General features: G+C 42.2%; 1 protein-coding gene across 1 annotated transcript in view; it reads left to right on the top strand.

Moving 5' to 3' along the window:
- Window positions 1–1,800: 1,800 nt before the first annotated feature.
- EPC1 (enhancer of polycomb homolog 1) overlaps window positions 1,801–14,596 on the top strand; it is an 83,719-nt gene continuing 70,923 nt past the window's right edge. Inside the window, exon 1 of the mRNA XM_006027293.3 lies at window positions 1,801–2,095. The gene's annotated coding sequence lies outside the window, so the exon portion shown is untranslated. The remainder of the gene's footprint in view (window positions 2,096–14,596) is intronic.

Below are 14,596 nucleotides of genomic sequence, written 5' to 3'. Positions count from 1 at the left end.
TTAAAAAAAAAATTTAATAAATATAAGAAGTAAAATCTGTTTTTGTTATTTGAAATTCATTCTTGACAGGCAATTCACTAGTAATTAATAATGACCCAAGTTAGTCACAGACCAATGTCTGAAATTTATGACCTAGGAGCTGAGGTGGGTAAGAAAAAAAAAATCACCATTGCCTCTTAAAAAGGATCAGAGTAGCAAGGAATAGGTGTCTTGATTCATAACTTCTAATATGACACTGGATCAAGCTGAGCATATCTGGCAGCCTGTCTCCTCTGGTCTCCAATTTAATTCCCACCCAGCTCAACAAAAAGACTCCACAGAAAACTGAATAAGAGCCTATGGATCCCCAGGAATTGTGTGCAAGAACAGTGCTGGTGTCACATAGGCAGGTGGCTCAACTGAGGAATATATATTTGACTTTTAATGAGCAAATGTCATTAGAATATGCAATATCTCCTTTTTTTTTAAAAGAAATTAATACCAAAAAACCTATGAATAATGACAGAAAAACAGAAAAGACATAATAAAGTCAGTCAAAATGTAGTGTTATTTCCACAGAAACCATAACTCAGCAACCTTGCATATAAGCCATAAAAAAATTTTTAATGTTACAAAATATATTTTTACACAAGAGGCCTGCACGTCATTCTTGTGTGAACCATACATTTGAACATCTTGCCTTTCTGTGTTTAAATTCTCACTCATAATATCTGAATAAATTAAGAGGGATATGTTCTTTTCCACTGAATGTTGTTGTTCAGGATTTTGCATTAAATATTGCCTTCATTTTAAAAGCAGAGCTGAAGCCAGCGAGTACCTGACTCAGCTCACAAACTAGACACACGGCATCGAATTTCCCAACCCACTTAATTTGAAAGCCTGCCAAGATAGGTGAAGGACCTTATAAATATGTAAAGCAGGAAGTTCAAATTACATAGTCATGTACATTTCCAGTGATTGATGCCGGCTCTAAAGCAAGAAAAATCCCTGAGAAAGTCCAAGATTTGTAAAGATGCCTCACCGTCTCCGACGCCTAATAGGCTCGTGCGGAGCGGAGACCGGGCATTGTACTTTTCCTACTAATTTTATTTGGGATTTCGACCACTTCCTGGAGGCCAGGGGGAGGCACAGTGGGAGGATCCGGCAAACTCGGTGCCACAGCCATTTTGTTTGTGGGCAGCATGGTTGAATTCTGTCAGTCAGTGCGAGGAGGGGTTTTTAAACCAGCATTTATGGAAAAAACTCCTCCTGCCACAACGGGTGTGTCTGTTGAAAATAACATTAATTTAGTTGTTTGGTCGGGTAGGTATTGAGATCGGTCAATAAATGGAGTATTTTCTTGGATTGAAGGCTTTCTACATCAAGGAGGCACAGATGTGCTTTCAGGCATGACTGGCTCTTTTGGATGCTGTAATCTCGTTACATCGCTCAGCCCGGGCGCCTTCCCCCTGGCATGACAGGGAGGTGTAACGAGCTTTCAGCAGCGCGGCTGTTCGCACAAACTCGCTTGAGGGATTTCGGCAAAATAATGGTAAAGCCCCAGATCTTTTTTGTGCCTTGCTTTCCCTGCACAGACGTCCTTGCTGATGGAGGAATAAAGGATCTGGACGGGCTGCTGGTCTGCAGCGTCACTAAAGATCGGGGCTAGACTTTGGTCGCCTGGGTGTGTGTGTGTATTTGTGCGTGTGTTTCAAGCCGAGTGTAAAATGGCACACTGCATTTTTTTTCCAGGCTGCAGAGGGGGAGCGCGGGGGATAGTGCAGACTGGAGGGACACTGCCCTCCCAGCCAATCAGCGCGCGCCTGTTTGCCATTACAAAGTTGTTAACCCCAGAGTCTTCTGGCTCCTGCTGTCTCTGCTTTTAATCTTCTTTGGATATTTCTCCGATTTCTCCAAACGCCCCCAGATCCTCAGGAAAACCTCCTAATTCAACCAGAGACCATGGCAGAAAGTCCCAGTTCTGATTTCCGAAATATTTGGAAGATGTTTGGAGATCCCTGTGCTGCATTGAGATGGCTGTTTGTAGGGGAACAAGTCCACAGCCTATATTGTTACAGTCATTTTGCAAGAACTATCCCCCGTGCCTTCTCTAAAGGTAAGTTTGGGATTTTTTAAACCTCTATTTCTTGCTCCCTTTTTGCGAGATGCCCCCTGTGTAAAGGATTGGCGAGAGGTTATTGAGCACAACGTAGTCTTTGTATTTTTTCTCCAGCTTTGATCTCGTGCCTATTCCACCCAACACTGGCTTGTTAATTTCGACAATTAGAAAACAGTTTTTGTTTCCGTCTTGAAAAATTAATACATCGAAGCTTAAACTGCACTTAAAGGATTGTTTCAGGGGGAAGAACTCTCATATTTTCAAGATGGTTTGTTTTGTAGCGAGTGATAGCTATATTTATCTAAAAATGTTTTACTCTTTATAAATGTAATGCATTGTCTAATCTGCATGGAGATGTCTTCCCATAAGATGTTTATTGAGATTGTAGCCAAGGGAGTTTATAATGTCATTTCTGGTAGCTCATGATGGATTACTTTGGTTCAAACTACAGGAAAAAAACTGCCTTTGGTATAATGAAGGTGGAGATTGACATAACAGGGTTTATATTAAGTTATGTCTGTTACTAAACAGTGGCCTTTTATTTGCAGATCAGCTCTCTCCTATGAAAGTAAGCCTAAAGCCTTTATTTATCTAAAGGCTCCTATTTAGCCACATTTCATTATAAAAGCCTTGCTTTTCTCTCAGAAGGTACATTTGGGAGACATTTTGTAATTTTTGGCATTTTTCTAGGCGCATTTTTTTCACACGGTGGGAGATCTTTTTTGTTTTGCATTGATCTGTGTTGGTGGCGCTGTGGTGCTCCTAAACAATTTATGCCCGTTTCACTAAGAGAAGGGGTGGGGGGAAGAAAGGTGGGGCAAGATTTGATCTATTGTATCTTTTTCTTTTCTTTTATCTGAGTAGGAGCAGTTTAGATGGAGATCATTACATTATATTTATTTAAATAATGTAGTATTGCGCGACCTATTGACTGGAACAGACATGATCTCACAGCCTCTTGCTATTTTGTGAAACGAGAGGAGGCAGGGTTTTTTTTCCCTTGTATCTAGAGATCAGTTTTCTTTTCTTCAGTAATAAGATTTTTGGCCCCACCCCCAAATGATTTTGCAGTGGCTTCAAATGCAATATTGTGAAATCATGCCATGTAGAATGGTTTGATAAAATTAATTGTACTACTTGTCTATTGTCTGTCTGCTGTGAAGTTAAACTGTATATTCCTAGTTGATGGCTGAATCTTAAGGGCCCTGTTCCTTGACTCCTTGCACGTACAAATCTCTTCCTAGGTCTGTGGGAGTTCTGACTGTACATGAATATGAGATTGTATAGAACGTAAAACCTACAGTAGTTCTTCCCAATTCTAAATCAGTTGCATTTGCTGGGGGTGGTTTTGGGTGGGGGTTTGGTTTGTTTTTGTTCTGCTTTGTAACTGGAACATGATTAGACAAAAAAATATATTTTTAAAAAATGGTTGTAGTACATTATAGGCTACAAATAGCCAAATATTTTAGCACAAATACATTGCAGCATTTTCTGCTAGCATCTTTATTGTGCTTATAAGAAAACAAAAAGTAATTCATATGCCAAAAAATGGGTGGGAAGACACAGTCAAGGCTTAGATGTATACTCTATCAGAAAATTGAAATTTAAAAAAACACTAGTTCATTAACTGCTGGTTTTGAAATACTCAGAACATGTCTTAGAAAACTCAACAGGTTAAGGGGCAAAAAATTAAAGCATGGAGTACAGTAATAAATTAATAGGTATCTATTTGTCTATTAACATGGAATGTTTTTGTACAGTTGGCAGCTGGTTATGAATTGTCGAATGCACATGTTTTACATTTATATTTCTAAAAAATATATGATTCCCTTCTATCTTTAGAACAAAACAAGCTTTATTTTCATCAGAAATATTTTACCAAATCCATCTTTTTCTGTCCCCCTTAATCAGAACTTCTCAAGACAAGTTTGAGTCTCTAAAATTGAAATGCTTGCTTGGTGAAGGCCTTTTCTGTTAATCCTGACAACCTGACATACAAACTGCTTTGTTTAACTGCCCACACAAAATCCATTTATGAAGAGTTAAGAGTTAAAGCTTCTGTTAGGGGAGGTCAGCTTAGCTGCAGTCAGGACTCCATAAAACCCTAGTTGGTCCAAGCTGGAAAGGGACATACAGAACTAGTATATTTTTTTATCGGCCCTTGATATAACTCTCAGCTTTTAAGGGAACATTAATCAGCTCTGAGCCCGCTAAGGTAGTAAAGGTTGTGGACATTTGCATCACTGAGATCCATCCCCACCTTTGGATGGACTTTCTGCCATCATGACCAGCAACTGGGTTATATCAGCTGAAGTAGAGTCATTTTGAGTCATCTGTAAATAATAGTGGCACTATCATTTTAGTAATATTCAATAAATAGACTTTTGAAATGACTTGAAAATGACTCATTTGCATCATGCAGACCATGCAGCGGAAATCTGGTAAAAGTGATTTCCATTCAGTACATGTTTTGTGGCTGATCACATAACAAATCTCAAGCCTTGATATGTCAAGTAGGTCTGTACCCAAAATCATTTTCACACCTGCTGACCATTCTCAGAATACATAAAGATTTTGGCAGGACAAGGAGCTTAATGTTTTCTATCAGTCCTAGTTACTTAACAGTTTTGAAGAGCAGAAGGAAAGCAAAGAGTGCCAGAAATGCAGATCTAGAGTTAACATTTCATTAAGATGAATGAAGGCACGCACATAAGTTGTCCACACACTTATGAGGGCAACAGTTTCAGAAATGCAATACTTTTTTTATTCAAATATAATCTTAAACTATACAAAAAAAATTCAAAGAGCAAAACTTCATAATACACTTCACAACCAGGTGTATTTAACAAATAAGTCAGTAGTTCAGTTCTCTAGTTGATATCTATATTTTACCTTTTCTGGGATATGATTTCTGTCCTCATGGACATTTGAGGTTTCTTTTCATCTGAGAGACAGGGAGTGCTGAAGAAGTTATGCTCTGGGTCGTTACTTGTTTCCTAACACATAGGCAGCAGGGGCCCATGAATGAGGTTTCTGTGCCTGTTCCAACTTACTTTAGCTATCTAACCTATGGATTTATCCCAAAACAGAAGCAGAAAATGTTAGCAGAAGAGTAAAGCTTTGTTTAACTCACCTGTTCCAAACAATACAGCTGGTTTGCCTACTGTGCCTATACCTGTATAAAATTGTTGCAGCCAACAGCAAGAATAGAAGATGAAGAGTAGATGAATAAATTACTGAACAAGACTAGTAACTGCCTCTGATCTGATGTCAGAGAGGAGGATTCTGGATTAAGATGAAAGTAAGGGATCTTTGTTTCCTTTTCATTCTTCCTCTTTCCATTTGGGGACCAATAAGTTAGTTTTGTAAGGTCTTTGTAGCCTTGCTGGTCCTCCTCCATGGAAATTCCTTTCTTCTACAGTCTTTAGACCCAGTTCTAAACAACAGCGGTTGTGAAATAACAGGATGTCTAAAGCCAACATTAAAGGATAGCCTGTATTTACTGACTGAGATTGTACCACCTGATATCAGAAGAAAGATAGAGAGCCAAAAAGAAAGATCAAGGCAGATGGAAGAACCACTCTATGGTCACACAGAAGTAACTAAATGGCATAAAGCACAAGAGTTTTGTGAACAATGTCACGCTGTTGGACAGAGTGAAAAGAGCCATCATTTGTGCACAATTTTGGAAAAACATCTAGTTTATGGCAAGGACACGAGAAGAAGAACAGTCTTTCCCATCGGGTAGCCTAAGTGGAAAAAGTCTGATCTGCCTCTATCGCCACATCCTCTCTTTTCTCCAGATACTTTCTTAAGCCTGTATTGGACAAGAAAAAAGAGTCTTCTAGGAGCATGGGGACCCAACAAGGCCCCCAAATTGACTTAATTTGGATGCCTTTAAGCCTCACCCATGTCTAGCATATCTTCAGCAGGGAACCCCAGAAGAGTCACTGCAGAAGAGTGGTCTTATCTGGGTCTTGCCTATGACATTTTTAAGCCCATCTAAATACATCAGGATTAGATTCTTATAAGGTCTACCTGTTTTTCCCTAATGGGATTCCCTTGAGTTTGTTCCTAGGCCACTCTTCCATTACCATGGGGGATAGCTAAACTGCCCCTCTCCCAAGCTGATTCCCACCTTACGTAATAACCTATGTACAATCTATATACTGGGGTAGCTTTTCAAGACCTGAAATTGTCCCAGATTAAAGTGAATTAGGGCCTGATACCTTTCTCTAAATCATTTATTTCTTTCCAAGATACTAATGCATCATGGATGATGCATTTGATTGAAAAATAGAGTACACAACAAGAATTTTTTTTTTTAACTCTGAGTCATTCAAATAGCTATACCCAGGTATACCTTGTATTTGTTTAGGACAACTGCACTGGGATTTACACATTCCATCTGACTGCTAGTCTCTATATAATCCCTTACCTCGGGGGCAGGCAAAATACAGCCCACAGGCCTGCTAGGCACTTCCATCCGGCTTGCAGTGCCCACCAGTTAATTGTACCCCACCCAGCTGGGACCACATATACACCCCCACCACCCCCAGCATAGCCTGTTGTGCTTCACTTACACCCCCATGGGTGGAAGGGCCCAGCCTAACTAGCACGCAGCTTCCAGGGGACCCTCTCCACTTCCCGGCGTCCCACTTGCTCCAGGCAGCAGGTAGGGAAGTGGCGGCGGGGAACTGCAGGTGGGTGAGAGCATGGAGCATGGGGCTGGCGGGAACTCAGAGCCCAGGCCCAGGGGGACAGCAGCAGCACAGAGCTCAGGTGGGCAGGGTGTGGGTGTGAGGGAGGGTGGGGTACATGGGGACCCCCCCCCAAACAGTCCCCCCTACGGGGCACAGGCCTCACCAGCAGGAGCAGCAGCAGGCGGGGGCACTCATGCCTGGCTCAGGTGCTGCTGCCTGGAAGCATGTGGCTCCAGCTAACATGGCACATTGCAGTGAGGAGCGCAGCGTGACTGGCCCACCTCTATTACCAGGGCTCCCTACTGCGCACATGCAGCTCCCATACTTGCATGCCACCAAGGGAAGCCCCTCACTGGGACCAGCTGTCATCCCCACCCCTGCTGCGCAGGTCCCAGGACTCTGCTGGAAGGAGCTCCAGTCCCTACTTCCTCACAGAGTCCTGGGACCTGCATGGCAGGGGGCAGGGAAGGCAGCCAGCTCCAGTGTGGGGCTTTACCTTGGTGGTGCGAGAGTGCAGGAGCTACACGTGCGTGGTGGGGAGCCCTGGTAATAGAGGCATGCTGGCCCAGCTGCGCTCCTCACTGCAATGTGCAGCGCTGGCTGGAGCCACGGGCCATGAACATCTCGAGTACCCCTGCCTGCTGCTGCCGCCAGTGGGACCTGTGCACCATGGGGGGACTGCAGTGGGGTCCCCAGCACCCCCAGCTTCCCTCACACCCCACAAATGCCACACACCCTGCCCCCACAACTCCCCCACATATACATACTGCCAACTTACCCTATTGCCCCCCACACACAGCCACACCCCAGAACAAACTCCCCCATCCCTCACCATACACACACCCACCCAAACCATGCACATGCATACACCCCCCCTACAACCACACCCCCCACACAGTATACAAAACTAAGACTTTGAGTTATTGTGAAAATCACCTCTATATGCAGTACTCAAACAGGAATCATGTCAAAAATATTTTTTACTGACTGAAAATTAAAATATGTTATTGTAGGTGTTTGACTTTTAGTGTATGGGTTGTTTTTTTTCTGGTTCTAAGATGGCAACCCTCCCTTCCCAAAAGGAGCATTTGGTGGGGGGGAGCTTCCAGTGCAAAGGTCAGGGGTTAAGGATGCAAGTTCCAGTCCCAAGATGGCAACCAGAGGGCAGAGCAACTCTCAAGGGGCGGGGCTACCCATGGGGGTTAAGGGCCCTCCAGCCAGCATAATATCTGCCCCTGCTTTATCTGGATGAATTTCTCATAAATCCATTCCCTCCAGGAGGTCTGTGAGACTGGCAACCTTCAAAAGGTGGCCATAGGAACCTCTCTAAGTGTTTCCTAAGCAGCGAACATAATAAACAACATGGTCCAAGACCTCATTCAGATAGAAGCCAACATTCTGACTTTTTCACTTACAGCCCGCTTGCTCACTCAACTCTTCCTTGCAGCTCAGACTCTTTTTTTTTAATGGCTCCAAAGTATTCAGACACTCCTTGATTCAACTCTCAAGGAGATTTCAGAGAAGGAAAATATTTCTCCCATTTTTATTAAGCCTTTTGAGTAAGACTTTAATTTCCTTCCTTCCTTATCTAATAAGAAAGCTCAGTTGCTGAGCTGATAAATCTAATAGGAACAAATTCTACCAAGTGCCCCTTTTAGAAGACAGCCTTTAAATCCAAACTTTTCTTAGCTATAGGTATTGAAGGGCATATAAATTCCTAATATTTCTCTCTCACTTTAGAATTGGAGGTCCTTGGAAGAAGGGCTTCCTTCTTGCCTGTTCTAGTATTGTAAATGCAGATTCTCACAGTAGCGCATAAATATTTATTTCCTTTACCTTCATCAGACTAGGGGGAGAACTAATACAGCCAAAACATTTTCCTATCTTCTTTGGGCTAGGGCCACTGTGCCTTTCTTTCTGGATCAGCTAGGTCAAGAGGTCTACTCAAGATAATATACAGAGGTCCAAGTGCATCAGTTCACCCTAGCAGTGACTGATGAAGACTTCTTGACATCTGTCATCTTCAAGGGCATGCATGACTCTGGCTGACTAGAAACTTTTCAGGTTCTCAGGCACCAGTTACATTTCCAATACATATTACAACCCCTCAGCTTGCCTCTGCCCAAGGAACATTCATCAAAGTAATGGAAGTCTCCATATCTGGATTACTTACTCATGAGTCCATTCCTTCCAGGAGGTCAACAAGGCAGCATCTAAATGTATTTATCCTTTGAAAGCTCATTCACATAGTGAACCAAGGTCTCCCAGGGTGTGTCCCAGATGAAGTTTTTGATTCAGCAAGTGATTCAGACCTTTCAACATTATAAACAGACATCCATCTGGTGCTTGGGTCACAGTAGTTTTTACTCCTTGCAACAGTTCCTTCTCTTGTCTCATTAAGCTTTCACTAGGCACCTAGAGATGAAACAAAAGGTTCCCCTGCCACTGAAGGACCTAGTCCTGTCTAGCCACCAATTTCCTAAAAAAGTTCCTTTCTCTAACAACTTTCTATCCCCTCTGAGGCCAGCCTGAGAGAAGGTGCATTCCTTCCCATATTAGATCAGTTTAGGCAGCTGGTTCACAAGTGAAAAGAAGGTTCAAATCAAAATGCTAGAACTCAGGGCAGCTATACTTGCTCTGATGTCCTAGCAGCTCTCCATAAGCCAACATCTTTGGTGTTGGACAGTATGGTTGTGGTGCTCTATTTAAATCACTAATGAGGAACCACAAAGCAGCATCTTCTGAAAGAGGCCATCCTTTTTTACTGCATGAGGGGGGAAAATGGAATAGCTGAAGGCTTTTCATGTGTGCATGCTGACTGGGTCAATAGCAGTGAGCATCACTCAGGCAAATGAAGAGTTCACAAGGAAGTTCTGTAATGGCTAACAAAGAAACGCGCTTGTTTTCTCTAGACCTACACATGTCCAACTTAGCTTCTATTGTAGCAGTTACCTAAAGTCAGAAGGTGCTAACCAAGGATCCCTTTGTGATCAATCAGCAGGCTGGGCAAGTGACACCATATCTACCCTCATTATTACCTAAGAAATCTTTAAGAAAAGCAAAAAGGAAGTTGTCCATTTATGCTGATAATGCATCTCATTCCATTTATGTAGACCTGCTCCCCTTTATCTAAAAAGGAAGACCTCTTCCAGACAGAGGTGACCTCATAAACTGAGGTGTGGTGTTGCATCCTAACTGCTCAGCCCTCAAACTCAGAGCCTACATTGTGAATAGGCCCTCTTAAAAAGCACCTTCTATGCATTATTGGAGCTGATGTGCTCTTTTCACTTGGTGCAGAGGAGGATGGGGGAGAGGGGAAAAGCAAGAAAAGGCTGAAGTAAAGAGACCTAAATTTAATTAAATGAGAATATCAGCATTAAGTTTCAGTACCTTAGAAATCAAGTATATCAAGCCATAACATTTTGTATTCTTAACCAGTCCAAAAAGTTGTTTTCCAGTTGAATGCCATTCTTTGTCACAGTGTTTCTCAAGGTATTATTATAACAGTAGTATCAAGTAAAATCCCTAATTCCTTGTGAAATCTTTTCATTTGTTTTACATTTTGCTCCACTCCTTATCACCTTACTGTCTCTTACGGAAAATGGCATCACCATGCAGAGAAATCAGCAGCCTTGCACAGTGGATGCGCGCATATATAGGAAACCCTTGCTATTCGCCGGTTCGGCATTTGCTGTTTTGTGCATGTAGCAGGGGCTCCCCTGTGGCTGGGAGCCCCATCAGCAGCCAGAGCTCCCAGCTGCAGGGGTGCACTTTGCCCACCATGAAACTCCCAAGCCCTGCAGATCATGGCTGCTGTGATCCCCAAGCCTTGGGGGTGTGTAAAACCCCCAGTCCACACAGGGCTCTCAGTTCCAGCTGCACCACACGTGCACCTGATGAGCTCTCAGTCCCAGCTGTGGCTCACTTGCAGCCCAGACCTAGAAACTCTGTAATTAACATGAGGTGCAACTGGGACTTGGAGCCCCATCGGTTGCAGGACCCTTGGTTCTGGCAGCAGGTGGCTCCCACAGCTGGGAGCCCCCTTAGCAAAGGGGGCTCCCAGCCATGGAAACTTGCTTCTTGGCATGCTGTGCAGGGGGAGCCCAGGACTGGGCTTCCCTTACACCAGCAGTAAAGCACAATTGGATCTAATGTGCAATCCCACAATTGCACCTCCTGCCGTGCATGTGGGAGGTGTGATAGTGAGAATTACTCATTAGATCAAATCGCACCTTTACCTGCACATGTAGAGGACATCTTAATCATGCAAGTATACCTCCACTGAGTTCAATTAGAAGTATAAACCCATGTTGGTAAATCAGGACTGACTTTTGCTTGTCACTGTTGAAATCCTGTCTACAATTTTTATTATTTTTTTACCATAATAATTCTTCAGATCTGGAATAATGGCACTGTGACAGTAACAAGAATTGTGATTATTTATGTATTGCCATTGCTTACATTTTAGAATGCAAGGGCATTATAGATGAAAAGAAAAAAAATGTAAAGATAAAGCTTTGTGCCTAATTTAGGATTCTGTTGTGCACTGCATGGTGGTGTTACATATTATTTGGGTGTTTCTTTGTCTGACTGGCATCACCTTAACACCCAAATCCATATTTAGCAAATCCTTCTGATCTTCCAGCTCCCTTCTGCCCAACCAAACCTATGAAGAACTGTGATCCAGACCTTAGAATCTCACAAAAACTTCTCTCTGAAGAGGGAGGGAACTAGGGCTTGCTGAAAAGCATGCCTTCCTGCTCTTAAACGTAAGGTTGCTGAGATCCAGTTGTTCTTGTTCCCTCCACTTATGGAAATAGGAGAGGAGGATATTGTCCTTAGTTCTGGGCTGTCAAACATACAGTCCGCAGGCCAGATCTAGACCATGGAGCCATATGATCTGACCCATAGGTCTCTAATCAACCCTGTGCGCTGCATGCAGCAAGTCTGGTGCCCAGGCTGGATCTGGCATTGGAGGTGCTGCATGTGGCCCGGAGGGCTGGCACAGCATGCATTCTGCATGCCATGTCTGTGCTGTGCTATGCCAAAGCCAGTGCACGGGGTCAGTGCAGCAAGGTGCTGCATGTAGCATGTCTTATGCCAGTACCCTGTGCTGCGTGCAGTGTACATAGCTGGTGCAGCCCATGTCCAGCATGCAGTGGCTCCACTCAAGGGCTTACAGTGTCAGCAGTGTGCAGGGCTGGACCTAGTATACTGGGACTGCACTTGGAGCCAGCATGGGGCACACACTGCATGTACTGCTCTGCTGGACCAGCCCTGTGTGCTAGCTCCAGCACTATCTGATCCAGAGTAGACCCAGAGCCACATCCAAATTAAAAAGTAAACGAGTTTTTGATGGTTGTACTTACAGAGAGAACTGCTTCATCATTACACATTTGGATCTATTGTTTTTTGGAACTTTATTCTATTTTGAAACTACTAATTTTTACACTTGTTTCCTATTGGGAAATACCATGCTCCTTTGTATGTGACAAGGTATATCTACAGTGATCTCTGGAATGAAAACACAGACACACACACACACAATGGCACTAACTACTTAATTACAAAGAGCTGCTTTTGATTTTAAAGCATGTCATCTTTCCCCTTTCCAGCAGGGCTTTTATACAAGCAATTACAGACCAGATTATTTTTCAAAACAATCAAGTTAACTTAAAGACGGCAACCAATCACAACAGCATCCTTTGTCTAGGATGCAAAGGAACTAATATAAGTCTTGTTTGTTTTGTAATTTACTGAATTTGGGCAAGATTTCAAGGGTTTAAGGACAGATGGAGAGTTACATCATATGGGGTAATGAAACAGGATGCTGAACAGCAAATAGGCTTAACAGAAAGATATGGTTATAGATTTTCAGGGCAAAAATGCCAGGGGTTTTTAGCACGTCAGTTTATAATATAAATGTAAACATTTGGGGGATAATGGCATCTAAGAACTCAGATTGAAGGCTCAGCAAATAATGTAAGAAAACCCAACAAGATTCAAACTCTGGTCTTTTGGTGTGCAGGAAATGTAAAATCATTGTTGAGATATATATGATGTTTCAGAAAGTAATGGTAAATTTTGAAATAAACCATTTTGTGTGCAATGATTATTTACTGAACCACATTAGTTCTCTACATAGGTGCATACGGCAATGTCACCATCACTGTTCCCTGCTGCCATATAATTGTTTTCTTTGTCACAGATGTGCAGTACAGAAAGCCATTTTGCTGTTACTTTCTGAAATATCCTTGTATAATTGAAACGAGGAGCAAGAAAACAATTATCCAGCCATGGCAGATGTTTGGAGTTATGGTGGAACTTCTGATTCATGGTAGATGTTTGAAGTTATAGTGGAATTTACTTCATCCCAACACACAAATGCAGTAAAGAGGTGAAAGGGGTTTATTAAAAAAGAAAAAAAATAGCATGCAAAATGATACTCTTAAGCATTTGTTAGAGCTTATTTTTGTGTTCATGGTATAGTCAGTAAACCACAGAAAAGAATCAGGGACTTGGAAGGACAGTAGAAAAATAACATGTCTGAGAAACCTACATCCTAACAGAAGAATGAGCAAGCAAAACAAGCAAGCAAAACACTTCCTTGTGTTTTTAGAAGGAAAGATGGACTAAAGCAGGGGTTGGCAACCTTTTAGAGCAGAAGGCCACTCCTTGCAACTCAGCCCCTTCTCTGCAGTGCCCAAGCCAACTACTGCTGCCCCCACCACTTGCTACTGACTTCCATCCCACACAGCAGTACGGAGGGCCAAATTTTACAATCAGTAGCCATAGGGAGAAGAGACAGCAGTGAGGGCTGCAGAGGAGATCAGCAGGCACAGCACAGGGCAGAAAAGGGGGAGACACCAAGCCAAGCTGCATGCTGCCAGTCCCCCATGCTGCTACAGTTCTTTTTTTGGGCCATAGGTTGCTGAACCCCGGACAACACCCTACACAGGACTAATTGTGGAGAGAACCAATTTCCAGTCCTGACACTGGCAAAGATTTCAGCATAACTGTGGGCAAATCATTTACATCTCAGTATCTCAGACTTCTAATCTATAAACTGCAGAATATACACTTGTGAGGCGATAAAGTATTGTGAGGACAAACTCAATATTAGAAGTTCCTTCAACAGAAGAACAAAACAAGTGTAAACAGGTACTAGAACAGAAAATGAAATTATTTAATTGAAATTTGCTAGATTACAGAAGGAATGATAAAAGTCAGAATAAAGGTATGGGTTGCTTTTTAAAAAAAAACTTTGCAAAAAGATATGTAAAACTGAATCAGTACAAAATTAAATAATATATAAATAAGGAACTAGACATTTATGGTAAATTCATGGTATAAGTTATTTAGGAAATTAAGGCAAAGAATTCAAGCAATGCCAAAATTGATTTCTTGAGCAGAGTGTGATTGAGAAGTTAGTAAAGCAAAAAGCCCATTAATCAGTATTTACCTCTTTCCAATTCTTGAAACTCTTTTTAAAAACTATTAAAAAATAAAACAAAAAAAGGTCAGAATAATACAGTAGTCATGCTGAGATTTTTCTGTACATCCTTTTTCCTAGCGTCTACCACAGACATATTACCAGCATACCAGAATTTGCTAAACACATTTTAATTCAAGTATTTAAATAAGCAATATGTATGAAGTGTATACAATATTGGAAAGATTAAAAAAAAATCTGTGTGTCTCAAATGCATTTTAGGTGAATTGAGAGGGGTAATACTGCTGACAGACATGAAAAAAATGCCCAAAAAACAGCGTGTTACTGGAAGAGGAAGCTTGT

The sequence above is a fragment of the Alligator sinensis genome, unplaced genomic scaffold (genome assembly GCF_000455745.1).
Source record: "Alligator sinensis unplaced genomic scaffold, ASM45574v1 scaffold309_2, whole genome shotgun sequence".
Taxonomy (NCBI): Eukaryota; Metazoa; Chordata; order Crocodylia; family Alligatoridae; genus Alligator; species Alligator sinensis.
The sequence above is the reverse complement of the archived record's forward strand: the minus strand, read 5'-3'. Positions and strand labels throughout refer to the sequence as shown.